We start from the raw sequence: 25,163 nt of genomic DNA on the forward strand, positions 1-25,163 counted from the left end.
GACACTGTTGACAGCCTCATGGTTTATCCGCGTGATCGGTAGCTCAACAGTTGCTCGTCTATTCGCCCGCCCCCATCTCCGCAGCCCTCATCACCCCTGTTATCTATGACCTGTAGTGTACCACAGTTCTCTCGTCGCCGGGTTGTGACAAAGCCATTTGCCATGCGCGTTATGCTTTAACCACGGCGGCATGCTAACTGTTTGGCCGAAAACCAGTAATCACGCCCTAGTGGACGTCAGATAAATCGCTCCGTTTCCACATTACGACAACGACTGCGCTGTTTTCTGTGTCCCCCCCCCCCGATGCGCTTTATGTGCCCTCCACTGCCAGTGCTGCCATTAGCTGCCTGTGAGTAGCTATTGCACGTTGATGTCGAACACAGATGGTGATCACATTAATGTGATTGGACTGTGTAATCTCAATCTTGTTATAATCTAGCGTCTCATGGAGAATAATAAAAATAAAACTTCTAGAAGGAATAAAAGAAAATGTCAGTTATTTTCCATTCGATAATTAAACATCTGGTCACGAAATCAGATCAAAAGAATTCAGGATGTCGTGACGCAATTATATCGACTAGCTACAAATAGGTTCTCGTAATATTTGAACAGGAAAGAGAAGAAAGCTGGTTCATTCATGTTGAGATACTTACACTAACGAAATGCATTATGAGCGTACTGAATCTCAGGTATCTGTCTGTGTTTGTGTTATGGTTAATTCAGTATGGGGATGTACGGCGTGACGAATCAGAGATATACGAGTATATCAGCATTTCCAGTACAGTAAACATTGATAAAATGAATCCGATTAGTTACAGGGTCACTGGAGGCTCCCAAAGCGTATCTTCTAGAATGTGGAAGATTTTGAAACATCGTATGGTTTGTGACGATAAGGGTGAAAGTATTAGGATACAGAACGAAAGACAATCGTTATTTCTTGCTAATTCACACTCGAAAAGGACCTGTATATTAAACTAACCATAGTGTTTATTGAAAGATATTGAATTTCTATTAAAGTTTCGTAAAGATGACGTCTGTACATGCATATCCCATGGTATGCTTCCGTTAACATCACCATCCCTGAAGTTCCCAAGGACAAAGCGCCTGGAACCTAGCTACTGTCAGCATATCGAGAGGAGCAGTGTTTTATCCTATCTGAATTTTGATCCAATTTCCAGTTCGCCAAGCATTCGTATAGTAGGAGCCTGAAATTGTAAAATTTGTTCGTAAAAAAGAGCGCTATTTTTGTGGCTGAATGTGATGGGAAGAATTAACACTGGTGAAAAAAGGACGGCCGTATCACCAAAAATGGTTTCTTGAGGGTTGAAAGGGGTAGGTACAACATCGCTCAATCATGGTCAAGTACCTAGTGCCGTTTGTGATTTTTTCCATCATCTGTTGGAAAATATTCTACAATATCAGATTTACTTTCGAATCCATGGTCCAACGCGCTCCTTTCCTTAGGTTTTCTCTGTTGTAACGAGACTAGCAACTTCTTTGCCTGCTTCAGGATGAAATGGTTTCATTCTTGATGAGCGATAAACACTCCCTTATAAAATCGTTGACAAATTGTGAAGCATTATTTGCTAATCGCAACTGCCACACACGCTACTATGAATAATATCTATATTTACGTCGCATGCTTCTGTTGGTGCAAAAATTTACTTTCATGTCTGGAGCCATGTGAGAACGATTTACGGAACATCTGTGGGACGTGAAATTTACAATCCTCAAACCAGTCCAAACGACACTCACAAGAAATCGCAAACACAGGCTTGTAGTTCACAAAGATTTATTACACATATCCCCAAAAACAGTTTTACGAAATTTTTTACAATGCCGACCTTCGAATAGTCACCAATACCAAATATAATTAAAAACATTATACAGTATTTACAAGAGTATATGGAATGAAACAAGTTAAGTAAAGGTCCTTCGTTTTAACTAAATAACAAAAAAATGGCACTGAGCACTATGGGACTTAACTTCTAAGGTCATCAGTCCCCTAGAACTTAGAACTACTTAAACTTAACTAACCTAAGGGCACCACACACATCCATGCCCGAGGCAGCATTCGAACCTGTGACCGTAGCGGTCGCGCGGTTCCAGACTGTAGCGCCTAGAACCGCTTGGCCACCCCGGCCGGCAAATAACAAATAGCCGCAGACAAATATATATGAAAAGCATAGCTACCCATAAATTTAACAGGAATTTACAGGGACTATATCCCCATTTGTAAAAGAAGCAACAGTACAGAATATTAAATAACAAATTTTAAGTGAAAGAACAAATTCCCCAACGGGAACCATAAACCAAGAAACAGATCATAGAACAACGGAATTCCACCAATTATATAGTGACTTATTCCACTGAATTCACTCGTGAAATTCCTTTCAAGTATACCAACAATATTTAGAAAGAAAAGACAGTTATGTTAATTGTCAGTTTCAGTTCCACGCAACAGTGGGGACACCCCAATGGCTGACTCACGCTAATACAAGAGTGACCAAACTATTAGGAACAGGGGACGCACCTTGGCACAGCCCGAATACATTAACGAGAGGAATCTCCAAATAATCACAAGAGAGCAGCGACTCTAACAGGATACAGCCAAGTAGCGCCGAGCGTCACCAAAACTTAGCTGGCCGACCTAACGGCGTCCGAACGTATTTCAGTACACTTAAAAAAAGGGGGGGGGGCAGACCACCACACCAAAAGACACAACACAAACCGTCTTACTTCAGAATTATACACCCTCCCTTTCAATTCTGTACCCTTAACACATGCAAGACCTCAAACAAATAGCATGGACAATTGTTCACGTCTTACCGGCGGTTAATACAGAAACTTCTTATAAAATCGATTAGTGGATGTTTTGAATCTGTACATTTCCGTCTGACTTCCAATTTTATTGCTTCGTTTTGGTGTCTCTATAGCTGAGTTTCTCGACTTCTCGGTGAATTTACTATCTTCTGAAATTGTGAAGTATATGGCTGCAGACAGCGGTATAAAGCCTTCAGAAATAAAGAGGAAGTTTTGTTGGAAACTTAACCGCTTACTGCTTCACTGCAATTAACACTCAAGTGCAAATTATTCCTGAAGCTCTTAAGAGGAAAAAAATGTCAACCACTCAAGCGACAGTCCTTTGCGCATACGATGGAAGAGTACTGATTTCGTCTGACTTAATAAAAATTGAAGGGAATATTCTGCTTCATTCACATTTCAAGAAGCTAATTTATTATACACGTGATTACACCACTGGATTTAAGAGAAAATCGTACTATAAGAAAAATCACATATTAAAACAACTACGTTTTACAAAAACATAGTACTACTAATTACTTCATACCTTGTAAGCCACAGAAATTATTTATGTAGAACAAAAATAAAGATGTTTCATGTGCAGGAAAATAACCTTACTTTTCAGTGCCTATTACCTGGAGAATCTTAGAATTAGCTACAAAAATTAAGCTTGGCGTAGAGTAGTAATTTCCTACAGCAGAAATCTAATAATACAGCAAACATTTACCCGTAAGTGACTAAGGACATTTTCTAAGTAATTTCCGCTCTTTCTGACCGAATTGTCTTCGTACCATGAATGTGATGCACATAAATTTGGTTTAGTGGCACTCGAGAAACGTCACATGTTGCCCATTAACTAAGGTCCATGGAGAGCCGATAGGGACCAGGATCGTCCGTGAAACTTAGCTTCGAATTATCAAGCAGGTAATGATCGAGAGTCTGTCACTGCCTGTGCAGTTGAATATGCACTGGACAAATACATTGGAAGAGACTCAGATTGCATACGGCTCCATGGACATTTTCATTTAATTATTATCTTTTGATTGAGCTCCAGTGCTCTTGACTTTTATTACCATGTATGATCATAAAATTGCCGACCAAAATCATCCATTTTGTCTGACACGTTCTGTCACTACATTTATCGAGCTAGATAGTCTGTGGTATATAATCTGCCATGTTAGGCGCTTACCTACTCCCAGATTATATTACATCTGGATCACGCCACTGAATTCAGTGCGTAATGAACACGCTACCATCATTAGCGGAATGCTTATTTTGCTACAGATATCTAGTCGGAGCATCAGTGTTTTCAGGAGATTTGAGATACCACAAGTTTAGAAAGCCACAACAGAAGACGTTAACTGCTGTCCAGGGCAGAAGGCTGGATGTGGCAACGCAAAATCTAGCTGTTTCAAAAAACTGGTCAATCGTCCTTACTTCCGCAGCTAAGAAGCGGATTCCCTGTGTATCTACTACTATGCGGTACTGGAATGCTAAAGGCGAACGAACTAACATGCGTACTCACTGATTACACCAAATAAATTAATAAGAGGTGGTACTAATCACCCCTGCTACGCAAAACAAGTCAGTTGCGGAAGCATCAAGAAAAGCATGCTAAATTTAGAAGAACGTAGAATCTCGAATTCTGATTACATCTTACCGAAACTCGAAATTTAGAGCGGGTGTCAATGCGATATGCTTTTAATAGTTCCTACAACGAAACTCTGTGTCGAAGTTAGGTAGAAAATCCTAAGAGATTCTGATCGTTTGTTAAATGTACCAGCAGAAAGACCCAATCAATACATTCGCTGCGCAGTAGCAATGGTAATGTAATGGTTGGCAGTGCCACTAAAACTGATTTACTAAACACGGTTTTCCAAAACTCCTTCACCACAAGGACGATGTAAATATTCCAGAATACGAATCAAGAGCAGGTGCTAACATGGTTAATTTAGAAGTAGATATCCTTAGTGTAGCGAATCAGCTGAAATTATAAAATAAAATCACCTCATGCGGTCCAGACTATGTAACAAATAGCTTCGTTACAGTAGTTCCACACTTAGCAGTTATATACAACCGCTCATTGGACGAAAGATCCATGTCCAAGGACTGGAAAATTGCAGAGGTCACACGAATAAGCAATAAGGAAATAGTAGTAATCCAGTAACTCTGAGACCCATACCACTGACGTTGATTTGCAGTAGGACTCTGAAACATATCTTGTTTTCAAACGTTATGTCTAACCTCGAAGCAAACGATTTGTTCAGACCAAGTCTGGTGTCACAACCTGCTGCTGTCATTGTATATAAGCAAGTACTGTTTAACAAGTAGAACATTTCTTTTTTACCGTGGGAGGCCCTGAAGGACCTTTTTATAATGGATAAAATAGAGTTGAATCATATCATTGTACATTGTGAGCTGCGCTAAAAAACTAGTTTATACTGAAAATTTAATATTTACATTCTAAAGCTAATGGGAATAAAGAGAAATGAAATGAAATACGTTCATGGTACAGAGTAATTGAGAAGATTAATAATAAATAGTGTTGTGTTAGATAGGCTTCCAGCTGTTCGACACTGGCATGTGACTGAAATTATGCTCACACATTAAGTATGTCAGTTTACAAGAAAGGCCCTACAAAGTCCACCAAACGACGTGAAAATTGTGTAGATTAATATGATCTGTTTTATTCTGCCATCCACGGATATAGTTCTGCACAAATGATGTAACCTATGAGTGATGTAGTGATTTATCAGAATATGCTAATGACATCCATACTCAGAGGAAACTATTATGAGATCAAACAGTAAATAAACTTGGTTTGTGTGCCAACAATCTGAATACAGCGAGATATAAGGCTGAGAGATTCCTTAACACTCCTTCTACCACTCTGAACATACACTTGGCATGACATACTCTGGGCATGATATACGAGTAAGAAAAATGATTTTACTTTAAATTTAAATCACAGACCAATGCGTATGTTGCATGAAAGAGGTATCTAATGTGTATGTACGTCATTGTGTTGCACCCACCCAACCGACAGGCTGAGCATGCTGACGCTACAAAATATGGCTGCCAGCGTTGCTTGTTCGTGCCAACCAGAGCACTGTTAACGTATAGACTGCCTCACTATGTTGGTGAAATGCCCCTTTGGTCGTCCTAATGTCGGGGCCATTTCAAGGCTTAAGTGTATTTTGTTGAATTAAGTTTCAGTTGTTGCAGATTACACATTGGGGCTGTGGTCTCATATCGTTGGTAAGCTGTGTTTAAATGGGTGATCTTCCTATATGTAATCGGTTGCCTTTAGCTGATTGTCAGAATTAATATTGGTTTTTGGTGTTTTTCTCAGTTATAATTTGTGTTTTATTTGTGAAATGTGCCTTGAACTTGTGCCCATCAACCTTATTCCACTACTGTTCCTTCCAGGTTGTATAATTATTAAGCTGTAAGCTTGTTGACTGACATTGTGGTCTCTCAATCTAGTAACTTAGTTTTATTTTACGGGCTATGGATTACGGCGAGTCAGCATTTTATGTAAGGTATTAACTTCATGTGTATCATTTGGATTTGAGTGCAAGTGATATACCTTTTTGTTTTTATTTGCTTACGCATCTGATTTCTTGGATGGTGTTATTATAAACGTTTTTAAAACTTGACAAGTATTTACGCCGCCAAAAATCCTCGCAGCTTACGACTTCCATTTCTTCTGCAACAGCACTGCAGACTGTGCAGAGCTACAAATTCTAATTACGAAACAAACAGGAGGAAAACGAAAAGTTAAAGAATGAGCCGCAGCGTCTTTTAAACGTATACGGTAAGAAAACTGAAAAATTTATAACTTAATATTAATGTAATCATTACGTACTATATTACACAGACATTTTTGTATGTGGAAATTGTACAACTACATTTCCACAGTCATATAACGAACAGGCTGAAGAAAACCAATCATATGTTCAGAGATAAACACAATTGCAGGTTAACCTTAGAAGTCAACCTTAAACCAACAAGCAAAATTTTCTAGTAAGGAATAGAACAGTCAAAACATGTGAACGAAATCAATTCCTTCCGCCATGAAATGATGAACGTCAAAACTGTGAAGCACACTTAAGACTTGATAGCTCACATACAAACCTTTAATATGCTTCAGTACCTGAAAAGTCGTTTCCCTTGACATAAATGCAGAATGCAAGTGGAACTACTGGCACTCAACTAACTATCCACAGAAAGTATTAATGTAATAGTTTTCGTGGTAAATACATTAAAAATCGTAGTTACTTTCAATCTAAAAACCAATATTACGTACGGAAGACTGCTTTATTATGTGCTCCCCAACATCAATAACAGTGACAGAAATATTTACCGATCACGTGAATGTGCAGTATTAGATACAATACTAAAAAGGTAAAACTGCAAAACCACATACTGGTGGAATTGTATGAAAGACATGATATATACACATGGTGTTACAAAAATACCTACAGTGGTAATACCTACAGTAAGGACAGGTTAGTCGATAATGATGACAGCGTATTTATTGCACTACAGAACTCGATAATACCTGAGCCGCGAGTTTTCCGTGTAGATCTGTGGATGGTATTTCCGGTTTCTTACCTTTGGTTCGGCGTGATGGTGGCGTCCTTTGCGGTCGGTGACGGAGCTGTTGGGCGTGGCGTGAGTTGATTTTGGCCGGCCGATGTATATAGAGGAGAGCCTGGTGGGAACACGACATCTGCACGGATGCAGCCGAGAGGGGTTCTCCCGAACGCTTTCCTGGGACCTGTTGGTTGTCTGGGTGCGATAGGTGAACATGGTGCCCTTAAAGACTGAGGCTGTAAGGAGAGATTTAAGGGGAAGTTTGTTCCTTTGGTTGTATGGAAACGTCCTCGTCTCCATGTCAATTTGTATCTGCAGCGGAGCCCTGTTTATTCCCGAGAATGATTAGTCATCTATCTGACAGTGTTCGTGCCCGATATACAGGGTGTTACAAAAAGGTACGGCCAAACTTTCAGGAAACATTCCTCACACACAAAGAAAGAAAATATGTTATGTGGACATGTGTCCGGAAACGCTTACTTTCCATGTTAGAGCTCATTTTATTACTTCTCTTCAAATCACATTAATCATGGAATGGAAACACACAGCAACAGAACGTACCAGCGTGACTTCAAACACTTTGTCACAGGAAATGTTCAAAATGTCCTCTGTTAGCGAGGACACAAGCATCCACCCTCCGTCGTATGGAATCCCTGATGCGCTGATGCAGCCCTGGAGAATGGCGTATTGTATAACAGCCGTCCACAATACGAACACGAAGAGTCTATACATTTGGTACCGGGGTTGCGTAGACAAGAGCTTTCAAATGCCCCAATAAATGAAAGTCAAGAGGGTTGAGGTCAGGAGAGCGTGGAGGCCATGGAATTGGTCCGCCTCTACCAACCCATCGGTCACCGAATCTGTTGTTGAGAAGCGTACGAACACTTCGACTGAAATGTGCAGGAGCTCCATCGTGCATGAACCACATGTTGTGTCGTACTTGTAAAGGCACATGTTCTAGCAGCACAGGTAGAGTATCCCGTATGAAATCATGATAACGTGCTCCAATGAGCGTAGGTGGAAGAACATGGGGCCCAATCAAGACATCACCAACAATGCCTGCTCAAACGTTCATAGAAAATCTGTCGCATGTCAACACAGGCACCGAAGTCAACATTACATCCCTTCATTTGGGCCAACTGGCGGTGAATCGAGGAAGTACAGCACATACTGACGAAACTAAAATGAGCTCTAACATGGAAATTAAGCGTTCTTTATTTGTGTGTGAGGAATCTTTCCTGAAAGTTTGGCCGCACCTTTTTGTAACACTCTGTATAATAGATGAATTGTTAGACCCACAAATAAATCTTAAAGACATGCACGAAACACAAGTAAGGAACGTATAGGGCACAATAATAAATAGAAAAACTAGCAGTCGTAAATTGAGATTGAATGAAAACTCGTACATGTGTTTCGGGTATGTAGCGCCCGTATCGTTAGCGGATAGTTTACCTCGCGGGTATAAATCCGTCAGCGGGCTCTTTGGTGTCGAGGGGTCTTAGGAGGGAGTCATCGTGGAGTTGAGGAGATAGTCTGGAGAGGGAACTGATGGACATCCGATGTTCACGAGCTACACAGAGGGCAGCGCGGGCTGCCGGCGGAACGGCCGAGTGTGTGAAGCAGCAGGGGGCCTTGGCGGAGCATCGCGGGCGGGGACGGCCTCCGGGAAGGAGCGACGACTTGGGAGCGGCTAGTTGATGTCGGAATGCTTCTCGAGAACAGCGCGTCGTATGGGCGGTGTGTGCCGTCTCACTGAATTGCAGTATCGAGTCGGTGTGAGCTGCTCTGCCGGTTACTACCCTTATCGGTGAACCTGTCAACTCGAACTGTTAAGCACCGGGCGCTCACGCCTCTAGTCCGTCCTCCACCTACGTCCCAGTATCGATGAGCTCGGCTCGACTGCTGCCGTCAGAGGATCGCTAGGAAGATACATTGGCGATCAAAGCATATACTGCCTGCACTCAAGTTATGGTCTTCTACGCCTATGACGTAGACCTGATGGGCGCTGTCTCGTATAGTGCATTCGTCCAAGACCAACTGGCCGCATCCCACGCCTAATGGTGTGGGGTGCGATTAGCTACAACTCTTGTTCATTTTGATTTTTCTGGAGGGGACTCTAACCAGCGCTCGATACGAGAAAAATGTGGTTAGATCTGTTCTTTTACTATTATTGTTAACAGGAAAATAATGTGGTATTCCAAAAGGATAATACTCGCTCAGACAGAAAGCTCAACGTGATCTGCAAGATGAGCAGCAAGTTTCGTGGCCAGCAGGATCTCTGGACTTGTCTTCAGTCGAATACGAAGGGATATGATTCAAGGAGAAGTGCCTCGTGAGACTCGTCAACCAACAACTCCTACAGAACTATGTGAACGGGTCAAGCAGGCGTAGCATAATGTATCCCAAGATAGTATTTGCCATTTGTACGATCGACTGGGTGCCAGAGTCAGCGCCTGAATTGCCGCCCGTTGAGGCCACACCACATGCTAATATAGGTGTTTCAGCGTGGGTCGATACCCGCTTGTCCTACTGATCTGTAAAAGTAATCATTTCATGAGCTCCATATGCACTAATGCAACAATGACACTTCAGTGAACTGGAATCTTCTAAAAGGGTATACTAATTTTTTTCCGATACCGTATTTCCCGAAAAGGACGTCGTCTTCCGCCCAGGGATTCCCATCTGAATTCATCCAACCTGGTTGGGATCGCACAAGTGTTTTGTACGCTGATAATCTCGCCGTTGAGCGCCTACTCACGGCAAAAACAATAAAGTGGTTTACAGGTGGTGTACTTTGTATGTGAACTACCTATAATTCTCCCCAATAGTCAAAATCGACCATTCATGTTCCCTGCAACCGACCTTAAGTGCTCCTTTCATTTCATGTCGGTTTACAACTTTACTCCTAGATATTTAATGGATGTGACTGCTTCAATCAGCGCATCACTAATGCCATCACTAATGCTGTTTTCGAAAAGTAAAGATTGTTTAATCATCTGAATTAACTTACATTTTTATACTTTTAGAGCAAGCTGCGAGGCGTCACACCCACTAAAAATTTTGTCTAAGTCGCCTTGTATTCCCCTCCGATCATTCAACGGCAACACCATCCCGTACACCACAGTGTCTTGAGCAGACCACCGCAAATTGCTGCTCACTCTGTCCGTCATTTACGTGTATAGAGAATAAGAGCGGTACTTCCTCTGGGACAGTTCTGACAATACCCATGTCTCTAATGAACACTGGCCTTCGAGGAAAACATAATAGGTTCTGTTACTTGAAGGATCGGCGATCCACTCACATATCCGGGAACATATTCATTAGGTTCGAACCTTCGTTATCATTCTGCAGTAGGGCAACCTGTCAAACGCTTTCGGGAATTCTAGGAATGTGAAATCTGCCTCTGCCTTCCCAGATGGAGAGCTAAATTTTACGAGAGTTGTTCTTTCTCAATATAGCGTTATTTATGGACGAAAGTTCTTTTACCTCAGGAAAATTTATTATATTCACACGTACAGCAGGTTCAACAAATCTAGTCTACGATTTAGCAGTTCCGTTCTTTTATCCTTCTTATACACAGGAGGCAACTGCGCTTTTTCCCAGTCGCCTGGGACGAAAAATTCACGATAAAAGCAATCTAATTAAAGGACCAGTGCTGAGAGTACTCTTTGGAAAATGGGATTGGGTGTCCATCAGAATCTGGAGACACACATGTTTTCAACTCTTTCAATTTCTCCGCTACACCACTATGTCGTTCTTACTGTAATCTTGCCATAGTCGTCGTTTATTTGTACAGTTTTATCATGATCACCAATCCCTGTCTCTATACTGACGCCATCGACAACATCAGTCTTGTTTGCAGCTATAAGGTATAAAATATATCCATTGTGAGCCAGTTGCCGAACTATCTGCTAAAGACAGTTTTCGGGAAACGTGTTCAGAACCAATTGACACGACTGTCTCTCTGTATCACCTTCAATGAATCTGTCGTCATTTCAGTTTTTATTCGGTAGCTTAGAGTCATCTACCACTAATATAGATTATTCTACAACTGTTACTGTGGAATCAGGTGGCGGGGAAAAACATAGGTGCTTAACTTGCGTTCACTCTACGTACTTCAAATATATTTTCAAAAAATAAAATTTTTGTGTCGCTTGCATCGAACACTATTTTTTTTTCACAGAAGAAGGTCCCACTGTAGTACTTCCTTTAAATAGTCTCCTGAACGACAAAACGACAGATTTCGAAATAAGTTACCAATGAATGGAAATCAATTGGAAGCGCTCAACACGGGAAAAACTACTGGACGTGACGGGATATCAGTTTGACTCTACACAGAAAATGCGAAAGTACTTGCCTCCCTTCCAGCATCAGTCTACCGTAGGTCCCAAATGGAAGGAAGAATTGCTAGTGATTGGAAAAAGGCGCAGGACATTCCCGCTTTCGAGAAGGGTCGTCGAACAGACGCACAGGACGATACGCCTGTGACCCACACTTCGGTCTATTATTTGGAACACGGTTTGTACTTACGTGTTATGACATCTCTGGAGATTGAAAATCTCCTCTGTAGAAATCAGCATGGATTCCGAAATCAAAGATCGTGTGAAACACAGCTCGCTCTGTTCGCCCCGAAACTTCCAAAGCCGTTCATACCGGCAACCAGGTAGATGCCGTAATCCTTGGCTTCCGTAAAGCGTTCGATGTAGTTCCACATTGCTACCTAGTGAACAAAGTACAACAGGACGGAATATCACACCAATGTGTTATTCGACTGACAAGTTTCTGGCAAACAAAATATGGCATTTCATTCTCAACGGAGACGATTCCTCAATTGTAAAAGTGGCCTCGGGCATTCTCTATGGGAGTTTTACAGAAGTGTTACTTTTCATGATGTACGTAAATGATCTATTAGACTTTTTCGAAAGCTCCACGTGGCTTTTCTCCGCCGATTCTGTTGTATGCAGAGAAGTCGTAACGCTGGAAACTTGTAGCGAAATGTAGGAGGACCTGCAGAGGACCGACGCTTGATTCAGGGAGTGGCAGTTGATGCTAAACATAAACAAATGTAGCATACTACCAATACATAGACATAAGAACCCTTTACTGTATGATTACACGATTGTAGAACAATCTTTGAAGAAGATGCTTCGATTAAATATCTGTGAGCACGCGTACGGAGCGATCTGAAGTGCAACGACCACATAAAATTCATCATGGGTAAGTCCCAGGACAGATTTATGCGAAGAATCCTCATGGGGTACATCAACAGAGGAAGAAGCTTATAAAGCACTTGTTAGACCAAACTTTAATATTATTCGTCAGCCTGGGATCCTTCCAGAGAGGATTATTAGGGGAACTGAGAAGATCCAAAGAAGAGCGACAAGTTTCGTTACAGGTGTATGTATTAAGCGCGAAAGCTTCATGGAGAGGTTCAGTGAACTTCAGTGGTAGACGCTGCAAGACAGGCAGTCTCCATCACGGTGCGGTCTTCTGCTAAAGTTGCGAAAGCGTAAGATTCTGGAGGAGTCAACCAGTATAATGTCTCAACCTTGCACATCTTGCGAAAAGATCATGAAATTAAAATTAGAGGGCCCACACAAACGCTTACCAGCAGTCGTTCTTCCTATGAACCACACTTCGCTCGAGCAGGAAAAGGGGGAAGGGAGGTATACAAAGTACCAGCCGCCTCGTGGAATACAGATGTGGATGCAGGCGAGGTTTTATAAGAGGAACTGAATCACCTGCATGTGCAGTACATGAGAACTCTGCTGCATGGGTACTCCCTGTAAGCACTACAATCCTGACCTATCATACCAAGGAGCGTCCGCCGGGGTCTCCTTCTCCCCCCCCCCCCCCCCCCTGTCCCCAGCCTAACTCAATTCTGTGTACGACAAAGTGTGAGCTCATCTTGCGTCTGGTGATGATCGAGTCCAGCATTCACCACATCCGGCAGCCGCCCGTATGAATAGAGAATGGCTTCATAATTCCAAGAATCAGGCATTGTTGATGTCGACAATGGACCATATCTTGAGTACGTCCTTCACCCTCGGTAGCAGCAAACAGTGGCTCCTTCAGATCTTCGATGAACTCTCCTAGCAGACATGTCCAGCGCACATTGAACTTATTTCCACCCAGTATCAACCCATCTCCGTGTGTGCCTGCTCGTATACTGTTGAGAAAGTGGCCACTTGTCCACTGAAAGAGTGAATGGACGAGATCAGATGATCAGCCTCACATTGATTCTCCACCTTCAACGGAGTGAACGCGTTACTATCCGACATTCAGTGTGCGATGAGCACAGCTGCCACGCATCACGTGCCTCGGCAGCAGAATCTGCGGTCGAAACAAGTGACACCTGCGCCATCTCGTGCAACGCGCCAGTTTCTCCGCCACTGCTGCAGCCAGGAGCAAGAGCTTGCAGACGCCGAACAGCAGCCAACAGTGTCTTCAGCTGTTCGTGAACTGTGGCCAGTTGTCCTGCGTCCGCACGCAGCATGCATACACCTTATCCATACTTCTACAGCTACAAAAGAACAGTGGAAAAGCTGCTAGTGTTTCTTGCTTCTCTCCTGGTGGGTCACGAATGATGGTTCTCGCCTAACTGCGCTGTCTATAGCGTTCTCTGGTTGTTCAGACCCAGTACAACTGACCTCAGACTTCGAAAATCTACAGTGAAAAGTTAATAAAATGCGGAACTAGACTTCTTGAATGCTAGAAGTTATCCAGTAGTTGTAGAAATTAGAAACCTGTGCGTATATAGCTACGATTACTCCGAAATACCGTCAGCAGTCCGTCCATATATCACTCTGGAATCGCAAGTGGATTGCCTGGTTAACTGTTATCCTCCCTTGTCGTGTTTCAGTGAGACTGCATGTTTCTGATTCTTAAACTGATATCCTAGCTTGTCTATGTGAAGTTTGATTCGAACATTAGAAAATCGCCGCATAAACGAACCTTACGCCAAGGTAAGCTTTTGGAGATATCGTCTTAGGTCTGACACAAGCAAAAGTGGTATAAGGGTTTGAGCTTTTGACAGGTGCAGAAACACTGTCTGCTCATGTCGACCGTTCCGTTCAACTGTCAGCTGACAGAAAATGATCAGAAAGTGAAGGAGTCGTTTCTGCAATATCATGGGCTGTCGATCCAAGAATTCTACAATATCTTGGGAACGGGTTATGATACATGTGGACGTACTCTGCCAAAAATTTGAACATGAGAAGAACGGCGATGAACTGTGACACGAATGCTTCAAGATGATACGAAGCAACATCGCGTGGAAGTCTGAGACAGCTCCTTCAGGATGATTCAGATATTCTTTCAAACATTATACCCGATGAAGAAATTCGTCCAACAAACCTCGACTTACCCTAGGTTAATACTAGGTTCAATTTGAATAGTTATCTATATTAAAGTGACGATTCATAACGAGTTCGTCCCTCCAGGCCAGACAGTGGATAAAAGACCGCCATCGCCAAGGTGATTGAGGGTGAACATGAGAAGGAAACACCCATAGTCGTGGGGTACATTTTGTAAACCTTCGTCTCCAGTTTTGTGAAGACCTCGTCACTAATGCTGTGGAGGCCGAGTTGCCACTGTTGTTACGGTAGGCCGCGTTTGAGTTCGTGAAACGGCTCCTGGTGCAATACACCGCTAAGACAATTTCTCCTTGCCACTATTACACAGCTATGCCCCAGGATCAGGCAACAGAAGAGGGGAACAAAGGTTCTACAATACTCCAACAAATTATTGACAAACTCACGCAAATGAGTTAAAACGCTTAGTTATGTTCGTAACTAGTTGAATAATAAAATCTGCAACACTGCTTGTAATGTAACACAAAAATGTGCTCAATGGCTAAGTGCAAATAATCATACGTAAATTTCACAGTACATAGTAACTGAAATTTAGAACAACAGTCAGTTCGCTTCCAATAGTTCACTAAACGAAGTTCCCTGTCTAAGTCAGCCATGGACGATGATCTCTAACCAAATGGGCGAGAGCTGCTCTTCTGTCTTGCGATTAGGCTTCTGTCTGTTATCGTTCGGTCATTGGCGGATTGTACTCGGCCGGCAATTGGCCGAGGCGAAGTCGGTATCTACATCCTCAGCGTCGCCCGTGGCGCCGGTGAAACCCGCTCAAGTGGCGAATCTCTATGGCTCTGGCACCAGCTCAAATCTTTGCCCCTGTGGTGTTTTTGTCTTCGTTGTGTCTTGTTCGAACGACACAGTACTACAAACGACTGAGCACAACACAGTGATAATGCGCTATTACACTCGGCTTTCATATTCAGGGATTTTTGGCTAAGAACAACAAGACAATTTTCCCCAACAGTTATTCTCATCAGATTTAGGTATGTGTGACTTAATCCCCAAGATGAAGTTGTTAGCTGATTTCCGTAACAGATCGATTGCAACATACCGAGCTTATACAATTCGATTGCTTCAAATGATAATTACATTGTCCGTCATGATCTGCATTCGATGAAATGAAATTTTATTGTGATGTAATATACCAAACTCTTACATCCAGTACACAAAATTTCTTCAATCTGTTTTCACATCACATCCACATGGACGTTCGTTTCACCCATAGTCTTTCATTATGGAGTCTCAATCTCTCAATGTGTCCTTCTCAGTGCCTTTGTAATTACCAGTAATAACTGGTCTGCTTCCGCAGCCGAGTGAACAGAAACACAGACACTCACGCGACGGACCGCGGTGCGATTTTCTGTACTGCCAGCGATTTTTCCGTGGTGTGAGAATTGGACTGGCCTTGTGAAGCCATCTGAGGAACTACCTGATTGACAGCTAACGGATGCAAGAGCAGAACGTTGACAATGGCCAGGACTGCGCTGTGCTAACCGCATGCCCTTCCGTATGGTATCCGATGATGAATGACTGAGAATGACGTGTCGGTCGGTCGACTATTGCGTGTTCTTGAGAACCTGATCATGGGGTCTAATTTTTACATTTTTTGTTTAATATCTGAGTTCGTGAGGTGCTGTAGCTCACTGACTTCAATGTTGCTAGACTTTCACTTTGGATTACACAGAGGTCTGTGCGGGAAGCTATGAAAAGGATTCGCCAGTACCGCGGCGACTGCGGAGTGAAGCATGCTTTCTGAACAGGAACATTTTCTGAAACTTCCTGGCAGATTAAAACTGTGTGCCCGACCGAGACTCGTACTCGGGACCTTTGCCTTTCGCGGGCAAGTGCTCTGCCATCTGAGCTACCGAAGCACGACTCACGCCCGGTACTCACAGCTTTACTTCTGCCAGTATCTCTTCTCTTACCTTCCAAACTTTACAGAAGCTCTCCTGCGAACCTTGCAGAACTGAGCACTTGCCCGCGAAAGGCAAAGGTCCCGAGTTCGAGTCTCGGGCGGGCACACAGTTTTAATCTGCCAGGAAGTTTCATATCAGCGCACACTCCGCTGCAGAGTGAAAATCTCATTCTGGAAACATCCCCCAGACTGTGGCTAAGCCATGTCTCCGCTATATCCTTTCTTTCAAGAGTGCTAGTTCTGCAAGGTTCGCAGGAGAGCTTCTGTAAAGTTTGGAAGGTAGGAGACGAGATACTGGCAGAAGTAAAGCTGTGAGTACCGGGCGTGAGTCGTGCTTCGGTAGCTCAGATGGCATAGCACTTGCCCGCGAAAGGTAAAGGTCCCGAGTTCGAGTCTCGGTCGGGCACACAGTTTTAATCTGCCTGGAAGTTTCATATCAGCTCACACTCCGCTGCAGAGTGAAAATTTCACTAGGAACACTTTCTATTCATTCACCTCTCGGATGGTGGCGACCCTGGTGCCGACAATAGCGGCTAGTAGCAGTGTACAGTGTCTACTGGGAAAGCAAAATGCTGTGGCAGAATAACAGCTGCCGGCGGTCACGGCGTCCTTGCTGAAGCAAGTTGGGTGTCAGCTCCACAGTTCAGCAAGCGTATACCAGAATCCTTTGTAGCCCGAAGTTTTTGACAGGAACGTGGTGGCGCCCAAAGTTGAAGACCCTCTGGCTGGAGTGTTAGACGACGGAAGCCACAGGGTGGCTTAGCCTCGGCTGATCCAGACGGAAACCTGGAACCATCCGCAATAGCTGACGGCTCTTAGATCAGCAGCTTCACTTGATTGATGATGATGGCCGATGAGGCCGTAGTAGCTTCTCCACACTATCAGCCACCGACTAGTGCGCAAACTCCGCCAGCCGAATATATGGCGCCGATGGAATGCTGCTACCTGCTGAGATGTGAGAATTTTTGTCGCTGCGTTCAGGTGTGTCATGACTGCAGCTAGGCTTCCTTCACGTAGCCGGCTGTGGAAACGTCGCGTTATGCTACACAGTGAATCAATCATGGCCCCAACTGAACGGTACAGTACACGATGACGGCTAACCTGATGTTTCTCCGCCGCATTTCTTCGTGAAAGAATGTCTGAAGCTGATACAACAACAGCTTATACTTCCAGTAACATTGTCTGTGTCTTCATTATTTAATCATGTGTATATCTACACTGTCTTTAGTTATAAACTACATTATTTTTTAAAATTCAATTTAAAAGATAGTGATTTACACAAGATCGTTTAGAGATTTCTTTACCCCAAGCCAATCATTTTCCATATCTTTCATCACATGACTCACAAAATCTGAAATTACACATGTTTGTGGCGTGTAATACTACACACTATCTGAGCGAAAATATAAATTTGTCCTGATTATAAAAACATTCTGAAAACATGGCTCATTATCTATCAAGTAGCCAGCTTCATCTTTGGCCTTTTTAAGCATGTATCTTAGGCTTCATAGACGAATTCATCTGTCCACTTGTACCAGCGATGTATAATAATGTGAAATGAATCTGTAAACTTAAGATATGTACTTGAAAATAAGCAAAGATTGAAACTGGTCAATCGCATGGACAATAAAAAGAATACAGCCCACCTGGACCACGTTTTCATTCTCAAAACCCGTTGAGGCTGTGGGACACTACACAAATAAAATTTTGTAAATGTGCTGCTTTTTAGCTTACTAGCTTCAGGTAGTCGCCCTACAAGTCCACGAGATAGATGACAGGCGTATCACAGAGAACGAGCGTTGTATGTAGTAGCAGGTTCAACAAGAGAAGTTTTACGTTTGAAACCCCGCAAATAACTACTTTGCATTTCTTCGTGTAATTAGGTCTTCCACTGACAACAAATACGAGCATAGGTTGAGTTACTCATAAACTAAGATTGTTATAAAATTAACCTGTTAATTTTTTTATGTCTTCATGCGATGTATTTCGCCATCCTTATTGTTTTTCCTTAGTATCTGGAAATTTTCATCTGCTCGAAGTAAGATATTAAAAGTTTTTGTTCAACTTAAATACACGAAATAATTTGTTGCACATATATAGATCGTTAAAATCTCTTCATTCTGACACAGAGGAATTTTAACACAGAAAAATTTCTGAAACTTACAATGTGATATCATACGCAAAGTACAACTTCTTACCATTATGCGACTTGCAATTACTAACAAAAATGGGCGAAGATTGAGGACATGGAAAAAAGTGTTATTCATAAAAGAATTAATTAATTATATTCTAACTTTTTTAAGTTGTCTTGAAACATTATAGTTAACAATTTTAATGCTGATGATTCCAAAAGAAGATAACATTAAATAATCAAATTAGGAAATAAATCCAATACATGGAAAATAATTAAGTTATCTGAAAAATTATAATATTCGTATTAATGCTATTAAAATGCGAAATAATAATAATTTTGAATTTGTTTGTATTGTGTAACAAATTTACAAAGTGTATCGTCTAGCACCTGTTATAACTGTATCGTCAGATACTATATATAACGAAAGACGATCAGTTCCATTACAAATTTCAGCGTATAATTCCGTCAGTACATTTATGTTAAGTTAAATTTTTCCAAGGAATATGTCTAGCGAATTCAAATGATGCCATGTTCAAGTCAGGTACGGTCCAAATTAAACGTTTTTAATCGATTTTCCTGAAAGGACAGTCATGAGCAGTAACTTACAAGTATTATATTAGACATAAATTTCCGGTGGTAACATTCCTCTCTTTAAATGCACGATATGAGCATAGTAAACAGAGTTAAATAAATGTTTCAAAGCCCACTATTCTAAGATTATGGAAAGTATATATAGTTGTAGTTTTAATATTACGGAAAGGAGCATTAACTCCGGTAAAAGTCTGTAATTCGAATCATTGTTAACCACAATAATATTCACAATTTCAGCAATAGCTTCGTTTTTCATTTCTAGATTTAACAATAATAGTTCTAAATATCTTCATTTCACTACATCTGAGTGTGACTATTAACAAAGCGACAGGTTGCTTAATATCACTTGACGCCTCATAGGTGATAATTTCAGTATCAGCGTTTTGTATCCTCAATTTTTATAACCTATATTTTGATGCAGTAGTTTGAGACAAAGTACTCCAACATACATTTGACATTTCATGAATCTGGGTACAAGTTAAATTAACTTTTTAAAATTGTATCCTGTGCTTTGAAAATTCACCTGTGCTGCAGTGGTACATGTGCGACAAATTCTCATGCATATGCTAAACACACACAATCGTTCAAACACACACACATACACACACACACACACACACACACACACACACACACACACACACACACACACACACGATTCCGAAGGATGGGTGGAAGCGTGTAGATATCTATTCGTATCAACAAAATTAACACTCAATGAAAACAGGGAAGCATCTGAATGGAATATTTGAATCGCAAAACTACGTGATTTGGGACTCACTGGCTCGGAGGTTATCAAGAAGTTAAATTTGTTTTCTCCACATTTGAATACTGTCGCGTGCTCTGCCAGAGCTAATAACAAGCTGACCTTCACAACAAACAGCCGGGACTCAAGGCAAATGATTAAGTCCAACGATGACTTTTCATAAATTCCAACTGCGACTTTACAGAACAATCTAATTATCCTTGTAATACAACGTATAGCGGTTCTGAGCTTATCTTGGCGTTATTTTATGGGGGAGTAGAACTAAACGTTATTAGAACGATCAATTTTCATTTGTGTGTATTTTTTCTTCGTTCAGTACACCTTTCATTCATCCCCACGAATATAATGGGCTAATGTCTGGCGAAGTTGGTGGCCAACAGACGTGACCATTTCTGCCGAGCCATTTTCCGGGGAATGTTACACTTACATGACGTCACCCAACGCCTTGAATGTGCAGAAGCGCCGTCATGCTGCCATGAATGTATCCATTCTTCTACCCAAAGGAACTTTCTCCGATAATGTTGGAAGCTTATTTTCAATAAATTACAGGTAAAAGAGTCCTGGTAGATAGTGCTTTATCACAAAACCCGAATCAGTTGATTGTCTCTCATACCACATTGAAGTTTTACAGAGAAGCGTTTTTGAAAATTTGTCTCCACAAAACTTACAGGTTTTCGTCGGACCACCGTGGTTTCATCAATAATGAGTATTAATGGGCCTACTAGGCTATTTGCAATTATCCAGCATTAAAATTCCCATAGTCTACCTTTATCGCCTTCTTAGAGTCGTTGAAGCGACTGTACGATGACCAAGCATATGTAATGTCTAAAATGTTGTTTTATGCGGAACACCGCTGTATGTAGGTATTCTTAGTGCGCTTCTTAAAGGACAACTTTGTACCAACTGATTAGTGTTTTCTGTTTCACTTATCCTTAGTTCATTTGTACGTTCACATGAAATATAAGCGTTGGCACTGCATCCGTCTCATTCAGTTTAGTGAAAACATGAGTAAACAGTCTTTATTCTGGTACTCCGTGGTTAGGGAACATTCTAACGTATTCTCTACGGATAGCAGCACCGTTTCCCTTACGAATCTCGTACACGTTACTGTATCGGCACAGTCAGCATTGTAAATACATGCACCATGCCTAGAAGATACATGGTAGGGAGGGAAAGGAAGGGATGTAGGATGTGCAGGGTGCAAACTACCAAGGTCATCCGAGACTGAGCACAAGGTGGGGTTTGGCAAGAGTGAGGAAGGAACTATCTGTAAATAAAGTCACAATGACGCGAAGGTCGAACGTCTCTTTGCAATGTCCGTAAAATGCTATAATTTATGAGAAATTTAAATTATAAAAGTTTCGCCAGCCAAACTACACCTACAATGTAGTACTCCGTAATTGCCATCGACTTTAAATACTAAAGGGAAAATACTGGATCTACTGCACAGATTATTTGGTACATGGAGCAATAGCACACATCTACTGTTGATATACTACCTATGAGTCCAAAAATTAAATTTGTTCCACACTAATGTCAGTTTAATACACTTTGATGTTAATTGCACAGGAACATGTAACATTGTTGATTATTTAAGTTTCAGGTGAACAAGAACCTTGACGCAAACACCATACCGGTACTGGGAAAAGGCCTGAATTTCGCTCCAGCTCCACGGACGCTTCCAGTTGCCAAAATCATCAGGGGATGGAACAAGTAGTGCAGTAACTTCTTCAGCAGGTGAACTAAGGTTCTCTGCTAGCTGGATAATAGCGTCAGGCGAGCACCTAAGTCCAATATTAATAAGGAAGGAGACAAGGTCTGAGATTGTTGGAGAAAGATGAAGAATTAGTTGTCTTACCAACTGACAAAGGGAATGATACGTTATCCACAATGCAACTAATTACAATAACAAAGTGTGTCTATGAACGAAGGATAGCACTTACCATTTTCTTAAATGAGATCTCACACTGGCTTCGAGCAGGAAGACAGGAGATGTTTTATAGAACTCTAGCGTCTTTGACGAGTTTGTTGAGATTTTGAGGTCAAGACGACTAGCCACCGATGGTGCACGGTATTCCCAAGTTACACAAACCTGACATTCGACCTAGACCAGTCATGAGGGCAATTGGCTCTCGTACATGTAGGGCGATACAGTATAAATTATTCGCACCAACAAACCAGTGCAAATAACATACTAAAACTACTCAAATGTTTGTGAAGTCATAAGGAAGATGACAAGCCAAAGTGAAATAATGTCACCCTCGATGTGGTCTAGTTTACCAGTAGAAGGAACATTACGACCATACAGTGCTCATTTCTCACCTCAAATCTTGAAGTTATTCCGACAGACACTGACGACCAAGTATTTTTCGTACATTTTAAATTACCCAATGACTGATGGAACATGAGTTCCCTACTATCTCTTGCCATAGATAAATTTCCGATGAAGATTCGGATGACCGAGCGTTGAACGATGCCCCCCTCTGCCCATTCTAATTTTTCCACATGGCAGAGAGGGATTACAGTAGTTCATTCAAAATGTGAGCAGCATGTATTCAAACATAAGATTTACAGAGAAGATGGAGAACGATGGAAAGTAGATGTATTAGTGGAACGGAAAATCAGTTTTACCAGTCGGCCATTCTGTGTATCAGACTTTTATCTCAACGGACATAGCTTTCACCATCCATCTCGGAAAAGAGTTATGCTGGAAACACCAATTCACAGAGCCACAACTATTTGGACACAGAGAACCTCTGAGATGAAATATCTGATGATGGTGTTCAGAAAGAGTGGGTATTCAGCCCTTGATATTAGGTCAATGCTGTCGAGGAAACCAAGACGTGATGCAGTTCAACTACCAGGAGAACCAGCGCATAGTGTGGGTTCCACTCTGCACTGCTAATTCGCCCATCCACAAAAATTAAGCAAATTTTGTGACCCGATAAAGATAATCTTCAGCAAGGGTGTAGAATATTCCTTTTGAGTGTGGTAGCAGTTACGTGGGTCAGTATAAATGGGCTGTATCTGACCACTGTGTTGAACGTCAGCGTCACTTGAAGCACAGGAATTTTAGAAAAATTAACAGTGGCTTCTTACCTTTACTTTTATTTCTTTCCCCTCGGCCCAAATGTGCTAAGTAAGAGCTGTTGAGGGTACAATATTCTGTCATTCAGCTAAGAGCACTCATTAAATAATATTATGAAGACGAGAAGAAACATTATTAAAGGAGAAATGCTCCACATGATTTTAAAAACGATGAGTAGGCTGAATTTTCATGGCATCTACATAAAAGATATTAACACTGTTTTCTGTTTGAAAATGAAAATCAATGGATCGGCATCTAAGAATATAAATATATAAAAATGAAAATATATCCCTCTCTTAATGGCGAAATTCTACTAAGTTTAAGTACTGTGCTTTCCCTTAAATTATGAAGAACCAGCAGTGAGACACAAGGATTGCAGAAGAATAGAATACGTTCCATAGGATTGAGGTGTAAAAACTGAAAAATTGGAGATTTTAAGGTAGGAAACTATGGAGATGAATGTAGGTTTTGTGGTGGATAGTAGGAAGACAGGAGGTGGAAAAGACAGAGGGTGAGGGTAGGGCTGTGGTATCCCGAAGAAAGGGATGGATGAATGGAGAGAGTAAAGGAAAGTGGAGTGCTGATGTGAAATGGGATAGGTGGTGAAGGGTTAAAGTTGGTAGGAAGGTTAAATATTCCGGTGGATCTCATTGTCTGGGAGAAGGAGTTGGTTGTAGCTTATAGGGTTAGAATATAGAACGTATGGATGGTGGAACGTGTTTATAACGGTGTGGCAAGTTGGGGGGGGGGGGGTGGAAGACAATGAGGGTACTGGAGTGCAGATAAGGGATAATATAGGAAATGTAGAGATTTTTGATGTGGGTAAGGTGAGGGGAATTTAACGATATGGTAGAGGATGCATGTAGGAAAACATAACTGGATGTGAAAAGCAGGAGGGTTTGCATGACGTTTGAGGACTTTGAGGCTCTTAAGAACTTTAGTGTGGCGGATATTCATGCAAAATTTGTTTATCCAAGGACTGGACAAATCAGGGTTTTGTAATAATAAATGAAAAGCACCAGTTTGCTTTTGTTTTAAAATATTATTTTTATTTTGTAGTTGTGGAGAATAGTCAGTTCGTCAATTGGTAGTTTGGGGAGTTTTCGTCTGTTGTGGGCTTTCTGGTGGATGGACAGTAGGTGATCTTTCCGTGTTAGCTACTTGTTAATGGTTATTCCAAGATATTTTAATATGTTAGTTCACTGGATGAGAGAGCTGTAGATGGTAAGGTACAAGTAATGGAGACGAAACACGCGAGTTGTTCGTTCTATAATTATTGCCTGGGTTTGGAAGGGTTGCTCTTGAGGTGTCATTGGTTACATCAGGAGGTAAACTGATTAAGGTGGATTTGGAGAGATCATTGAGATTTCTGGAGATCAGGGTAGAGGGCGAGGAAAGCAGTGGCATCAGTACAATGAAAGAGGAGGACTTGTGGTGGTGGTTTGGGCACGTCAGCAGTGTAACAAACGAAGTAGGTTACAGTACACTTGTTCGCCCACTGCTTGAATATTGCTCACCAGTGAGAGATCCGTACCAGATACGTTTGGCTGAAGAGATAGAGAAGATCCAACGGAGAGCAGCGCGCTTCGTTACAGGATCATTTAGTAATCGCGAAAGCGTTATGGAAATGATAGATAAACTCCAGTGGAAGACTCTGCAGGAGATACGCTCAGTAGCTCGCTACGGGCTTTTTGTTGAAGTTTCTCGAACATACCTTCACCGAGGAGTCAAGCAGTATATTGCTCCCTCCTACGTATATCTCGCGAAGAGACCATGAGGATAAAATTAGAGAGATTAGAGCCCACATAGAGGCATACCGACAATCTTTCTTTCCGAGAACAATACGAGAGTGGAATAGAAGGGAGAACCGATAGAGGTGCTCAAAGTACCCTCCGCCACAC

The sequence above is a fragment of the Schistocerca serialis genome, chromosome 7 (genome assembly GCF_023864345.2).
Source record: "Schistocerca serialis cubense isolate TAMUIC-IGC-003099 chromosome 7, iqSchSeri2.2, whole genome shotgun sequence".
Classification (NCBI taxonomy): Eukaryota; Metazoa; Arthropoda; class Insecta; order Orthoptera; family Acrididae; genus Schistocerca; species Schistocerca serialis.